Here is a 7,400-nt window from a genome sequence, read left to right as displayed (position 1 = left end):
ATTCTGTTTTGGGCGGGATTTGGGAAAGGGCAGAGACTCACTCACCTAGTTCCTGGATCCTTCATTGGATTTCACTTTTAATTCTCTCAGTACTTCATGTTTCTTTTCTTCTAAGTAGGATGCTTCATTTCTAAACCAGATGTGATTTCCTTACTGGAGCAAGGGAAAGAGGCCAGGAAGGTTGTGAGAAAAAGAAGAGGATATCTAGGTAGTTGATGGTCTATCAGGCTTGGAGAACACACCCAACTAGTTGGAAAAGAGGTGTACCAGATAGATGGACTTTGAGCTGGGCAGCGTGGTAGTTGCTGTCAGTACAGTGGTAAACAGACACGGCCCATAGAATTCTTGTAATTAGAGAAGCCCAGTTGCTATAAATGAATAAAAGACAGATTGGCAGGTTGTGATAGAGCTCTAGGAAGAGTCAGCAGAGTGAAGAGTGATGAGTGATCGCACCCGGGACAGCTTTGCCATGTTTGGTTGGTTTCCTGTTTGTGGAAGAACCAGCTCTCTTGCTCCAGGCAAGTGTTCACTTTATACCTACATCATCAGACCAGTACAGCGTTTAACAATTTGGCCACATTTCCTCACAAAACTTAATGTTTTAAAGGAGTTATTTGCTTCTTAAATGTGTGTGAGTGACCTGCATGTATGCTTGGTGCCCAGAGGAGTCAGGAGAGCACATCAGGTTCTGTTTTAGCTACTTTTCTATGGCCGTGCAGACACAGTAACCAAGGCAACTTACAGAAGGGTTGATTGGTCCTTACAGCTTCAAAGGGTGAGTCCATGGTCAGCACAGCTGGGAGCATTGCAGCATTTAGATTTGTTGGGGTAACGAAGAAACAAGGCCATATTTTTTATCTTATTTTTCTTAGTGAAATATGACCATTAGGGTAATATTCTACTGCAAACGGAGCACTCCTGTCCTTATATTTTTGTTGTGTTTTGTTTTTTCGAGACAGGGCTTCTCTGTGGCTTTGGAGGCTGTCCTGGAACTAGCTCTGAGGACCAGGCTGGTCTCAAACTCATAGAGATCCACCTGCCTCTGCCTCCCGAGTGCTGGGATTAAAGGTGTGCACCACCATCGCTTGGCTTTTTGTGTGCTTTTAAAAGCATTTTTTCTTGGACTGTAGTAGGTCTGATCAAAATCTCCATTTGTTCTATGGAAATTGATCTGTTTTAGCCAGGCATGGTGGTGCAGTCTTTTAATCCTACTTACCATCTTGAGGCAGGAGGATCAGGAGTTCAAAGGCAGCCAGCAGCTACCTGAGACCCAGACTTAAAAAGTAAAGCCAAACAGCGAAACAAAAATTGTTCTGCTGAACATCATATATCCTTGGTGGGTCAATTGTATTTTCTTGAAAAAAAAAACACTCATTTTAGCTATGCTATTTTTTTTAATTGTATTTACTTAGAAGTATTCAGAATGTCATCAAAACAGCTGCAGTTTTTTTGCAATTACTGAGTGGTGTTCAGTTAACAGAACAATTACCTTCATATAAGCTGCATCAAAGACAACTGAAGATTTAAAAAAAACAAAAACAAAAACAAAAAACAGAAAAAAAACCCTACCATCCCCATATATAACTAATTTGTGTTGTGCACCAAGAAGAACCTGCTTTAAATTTCCATGCTAATTTGGAACCCCCAGTCTGTACCACGCACGGTTAGTGGCTATTGAAAATACCACCAGGACAGGGCTATCTAAAGACATACATTCTGTAGTGTGTTAACTATACAAAAAAAGACACTGTACAGTTAAAAAACAAATCTTACACAGCCTTACATTTCAATTTTTTTCCTTTAAAAGGATTGAGTTGTGTACAGGGGGGTTAAATGCTTTATAAACAACAAAAAAAAACTGCACTAGAAAAAACTTATTCATCATCATCATCATCATCTTCATCTTCACTTCCTCGTCTTCCTCCACTTCCTCATCCTCTTCATCATCCTCATCTTCCTCTTCCTTCTTTTTCTTGCTCTTTGCTGCCTTAACCACCCCCTATTTCGCTGCATCGTGTTTTCCTTTAGCTCTGTAATCAGCAATATCCTTTCCGTACTTCTCTTTCAGCTTGGCAGCCTTCGTTTCGTAGGGCTGCTTGTCCTCTGCAGCAGTGCTGTTCCACATCTCTCCAGTTTCTTTGCAACAACACCAATGGACAAGCCTGGATGTTCTCCTTTGATTTTTGGGCCATACTCAGAACAGAACAAGAAGAAGACCGAAGGAGGCCCTTTGGGTGCATTGGGGTCCTTGAACTTCTTTTTGGTCTCCCCTTTAGGAGGGGATGTAGGTTTTCATTTCCCTTTCATAACAAGCCTTGTCAGCCTTTGCAATGTCTTCAAATTTCCACTTTTCTTTAGCACACACGGTCTTCCAAATTTCTGAACACTTCTTCGAGAACTCTTGAGAAGTTGAAAGAAGCATCCGGGTGCTTCTTCTTGTGTTCCTCTCGGAAAGTTTGAAACAGGGTTTCTCTGTGTAGCATTGATTATCCTAGACCTCACTCTGTAGACCAGGCTGGCTTTGAACTCACAGAGATCTGTCTGCCTCTACCCCGAGTCCTGGGATTAAAGGTATACACCACTGCCACCAGGCATAAGAAGTCTTTTGAGCTGTGGCTTTTATAGTTTTGGTGAGGCCATGGGTGCAATCTCAGTACCACAAGGAAAGGAAGGAAGGAATGTACATGAGGACAGATGGAAATTGAGGAAGGCATCAGAATGATCTCCCTGTCCCTGCATGTATTTAACTGTGCAATAGATGCCTGAAGAGAATATTTAACCATGTGTCATTAACTATGAGAGATTGGAGGCAAAAAGATATACTTCAAACAAGTAGGTAACTATGATAAATAAGTGAGTCAAACTATCGTGCTATGAACTTATTATATAGTAGGGAGTAAATTAAGATTTTATCTGACTTCAGGTAAGGAAAAGCCAGAGTCATTTTTTTAAGATTTTATTTTTATTTTGTTATGTGTGCAACATTCTGCTTCCATGTATATCTGCACACCAGAAGAGGGCAACAAATCTCATAACGGATGGTTGTGAGCCACCATGTGGTTGCTGGGAATTGAACTCAGGACCTCTGGAAGAACAGCCGGTGCTCTTAACCTCTGAGCCATCTCTCCAGCCCGAAAAGCCAGAGTCTTGAATAGCACAATATTACAGCTATGTGAGACCCTTTGTTCCATCTCTAACACTTTTTGTAAAGTTAAACAAGAAAAGGAAAGCCAGTAAGGACTGTGAGAATGTAGAATTGTTAATAATGGAGCAGGGGAGAACACTCAGTTGATGAAACACTTGCTGTGAGAACAGAGGGACCTGGGTCAGAAGAAGCTCAGCATCCATTTCAAAAGCCAGTGTGTGTGTGTGTGTGTGTGTGATCTCAGTGCTGGGAAGGCAGAGACAGAAGATCCCAAGGCTTGTTGGCTGGCCAGTGTAGCTGAACTGATAAGTTTCAGGTTCAGAGACTGTTTCCAAAAATAAGGCAGAGGACCTAGAGACATGGCTCCATGGCTAGGAGGGCTGCTGCTCTTGTAGAGGACCTAGGTTCAGTTCCTAGAACTCATATGATGGGTCAAAAACATCTATAACTCCAGTGCCAAGGAATCCAACACCCTCCCCTACCTCCGCATGTGCACACCTCACAAAAATCACAGAAGCCAGACACTCATACACATAAAATAAGTAAATAAACCTACTCTGCAGGAGCAGCCAGTGCTCTTAACCACTGAACCATCTCTCCAGCCTCCTTACTGTTTAATGAAAATTAGAATCTGATCTGGGGAGATTGCTTGCTCCGTGGTTAAAGTGCTCCCCAGAACCCATGTACATGTCAGTTAGTAGTGGTAATTCACCAGTAATTCCAGACTTGGAAGGCAAAGACAGAGGATTTCCTAGAACAGTGGTTCTCAACCTTCCTAACCCTACAACTGTTTAATGTAGTTCCTCAGGTTGTGGTGATCCCTAACCATAAAATTATTTTGTTTCTATTTCATAGTCATAATTTTGATACTGTTGTGCGTTGTAATGTAAATATCTGATATTCAGGATCTCTGATGGGACACATCCCCCTCCCCCAAAGGTGTTTCGACCCACATGTTGAGAATCCCTGTCCTAGAGCAAGCTAGTTAGCAAGACTGACCATATTGGTGAACTCTGGGTTTGACTGAAAGACCCAGTCTCAATGAATAAGATGGATGGTAGAGACTGAGGATGATTCCTGACACCAACCTTAGACCTCCACATGCCCCCTCCATGTGTGCCCACACATGCAAAATATGTATCTACATACAAGTGCACATCACACACATACACACACACACTCGATACAAGGGAACAAAAAATTATAGTTTTATACAGGTGGTTTTGGGTGTATTTAAACAGTTTTGGGTTTTTTGTTTGTTTTTTCTTTTTTTGAGATAGGATTTTACTATGTAGTTCTGACTGTCCTAGAACTTACTATAGACTAGGCTGGCCTCCAACTCACATAGATTCACCTCCCTCTTTCTCCTGAGTGTTGGGGTTAAAGATGTTTACCACTATGCCCTGCTTTACACAGTATTTGTAATAAGCTGCCCGGTGATTCTGATAGACACCTCAGTTCATGAACCAGTGCTAAAAAAAAAAAAAAATATTTGCTTAATTACCACTGCCATTTCTTATAGGAGCTCTTGTTTTCCTAATATTTTCTTTTGCTCCCTAAATTATGACACTAATTTGAGTTTGGTTGAACATCATCTTCTTTGTCTTTTAGCAAGTTTACTTCTTGAGAAAAATAAAACCGCATGTGTCTGCTTTCTTGCAGATTTGAAAACTAAGGATGAGACCAATCCGTCACCCTCAGAAGGCAGTGAATTTATCCCAATGGAAGATAATGCAAAGAATTGGTAACAGTGGCCTGAAGGGCCTCATTTTTAAAAATGAATGGGAGTCCAAAAGAAAACTCGAAAGCCAAGAGGGATCTCAGGAGGGATATCTCAGACAAATGAAAGTCACCTCTGAAAAAATGGCCTCTTACCAAAAGCGTCCATCTGCTACTCCACGCCCGAGAATCCGTTTTGGGGAGAAACCCTATGAGTGTGATGACTGTGGTAAAGACTTTCGAGTCAGCCAACAGCTTACGTTTCATCAGACAATTCATACTGGCGAGAAGCCCTATGGATGTAAGGAGTGTGGGATGGCTTTTCAGCAGACTGCACACATTAGCAGACATCAGAGGCTTCATTCTGGTGACTAACCGTTGAAAGACCCCTGCCCCTTAGCTCTTAAGTTTGCCTCCTCCTCCGATCGGCAGCTGATGGGGCGCGTGGTGGATGCCTCACTCCTACGCCTCCCCGATCCCCACCCCCGCCGGCCTCCACTTCCCCCGCCGCCACACGTCTGGCCGCTTGTTCCCTCCAAAGCTGGTCCACCCCGGCGGGGCCCGCAACCCCGGCCCGTCCGCCTGGCACCGTGCCCCGGGGCTGGGGACGAGCGAGGAGCCCACGAGGCGGCCGGAGGGCAAGCACCAGGTGGGCTGGCCCGAGGGCAAACATCAGGTGGGCCGGCCTGGGGCCCCGCCCCCGCGGCCCCGCCCGATGGGGAACACTCCGTCCCAAGGCCGCGCGACGCCCAAGGTCAGCCATCTGGACACGGAGGGGGGAATTGAGTCTGTTGTACCAGACACCAGACCTTGAGAATATGCTGGTCTGCAATGGCTCTGTGCCTCACTTGAACCGTCCAATAGAAATGACTCTGTACTTTGCCTCATTTGAATAACCCTGAGTAGCGCCTCATTTACATTGACCAATGGGAATAGCTCTGTACTGCGCCTCATTTGAATTATCCAATAGAATCCCTGCTTCTCGCTTGCGCTTTTTGCTTTATAAGGACCCCTCTCCCTTGGCTCGGCGCACTTGGCCTCACAGAAGCTAAGTCGCCCCGGGTACCCGTGTATCCAATAAAGCCTCTTGCTATTTGCATCCAAATTCATGGTCTCGCTGATTCTTGGGTACGGGTCTCCTTCTACGAAAGTACCTCTTCGGGGGTTCTTTCACCGTATTAGTGTAAGGAGTGTGGGGAATCGTTCACCTATGGCCCAGACCTTAGAGCACACCAAAAGACTCACAGAGGTGAGAAGCCCTATGCCTGTAAGGAGTGTGGCAAGGCCTTCAGGGTACAGGGACAGCTGACTCTCCATCAGAGGATCCACACTGGGGAGAAGCCCTATGCATGTAAAGAATGTGGGAGGGCCTTCAGGCAGTATGCACACCTCACTCGACACCAGAAACTTAACAGTGCTGACAGACTCTACAAGTGCAAGGAGTGCGGGCAAGACTTCCTGTGTGGCTCTGGCCTTCTAGCTCATTACAGACTTCACACTGGTGAAAAGCCCTATGAATGCCAGGATTGTGGGAAGGCCTTTAGAGTGCAACAGCAGCTAACCCTACATCAGAGAACTCACACTGGCGATAAGCCCTATGAATGTAGTGAATGTGGGAAGACCTTCAGTCGGGGTTATCATCTTATTCTCCACCACAGAACACATACGGGCGAAATGCCATAGGAGTGTTGGAAGGCGTTCAGCCGATACTCACAGCTGATTTCTCATCAGAGTTTTCATATCAGCGTTAAACCCTATGACTGCAAAGAGTGTGGGAAAGCCTTCAGACTGCTCTCACAGCTTACACAGCACCAGAGCATCCACGCTGGCGAGAAGCCCTACACCTGTAAGGACTGTGGGAAGTCTTTTAGGTTGCCTCAGAAACTTACTCTACACCAGAGCATCCACACTGGTGAAAAGCCCTTTGAATGTAAGGAGTGTAGGAAGGCCTTTCAACTGAATTCTTCTCTGATCCAACATCTGCGAATTCACTCTGGTGAGAAACCTTGTGAGTGTAAAGAATGTAAGAAGGCCTTCAGACAGCACTCCCACCTCACCCATCATCTGAAGATTCATAGTGCCAAAGTGTAATGGAGTCCCAGCAGTCTTCTTGAACACTCTGTGAGTGTTACAGCTGATCCCGTTTGCTCACACATGTAATTGACCTGGCATAGGTTTTATACCATTAAAGCAATGTGTTAGTTTGATGTGTTCCATTGTATTACAGTCTGTTCCCAACCATAATGCTTCAACATACTTATTCTACAGTTGGTCCTAAATATAAACAAATGTGGGGGAGAATAACATCTCAACTCCATTACTTCAGTTATATTAAAATATTCAGTTGCTCTGGGCTGTAATTTTTTTCATTTGTGAAACAGTAATCTAAAACTGGCAAAAAGGGCCACAAAGTCTTGAAAACCCCATCAAGTTCTCTATCCTTACTTACCCCTTTCTTGGAATACAGGCAGATGTCAGTTTGGTCACAGTTTGTGTCTGTGCTGCTGTCGGGTCCAGGCTTTACTGCTAAGCTTGC

General features: G+C 44.6%; 1 pseudogene; it reads left to right on the top strand.

Annotated features, from left to right (window-relative positions):
- Positions 1-7,071, top strand: part of LOC107977683 — a 26,993-nt pseudogene extending 19,922 nt beyond the window's left edge.
- Positions 7,072-7,400: the final 329 nt, after the last annotated feature.

Source organism: Cricetulus griseus, chromosome 9 (assembly GCF_003668045.3).
Source record: "Cricetulus griseus strain 17A/GY chromosome 9, alternate assembly CriGri-PICRH-1.0, whole genome shotgun sequence".
In the NCBI taxonomy this organism is placed as follows: domain Eukaryota; kingdom Metazoa; phylum Chordata; class Mammalia; order Rodentia; family Cricetidae; genus Cricetulus; species Cricetulus griseus.
This window is presented reverse-complemented; position numbering and strand designations above follow the sequence as displayed.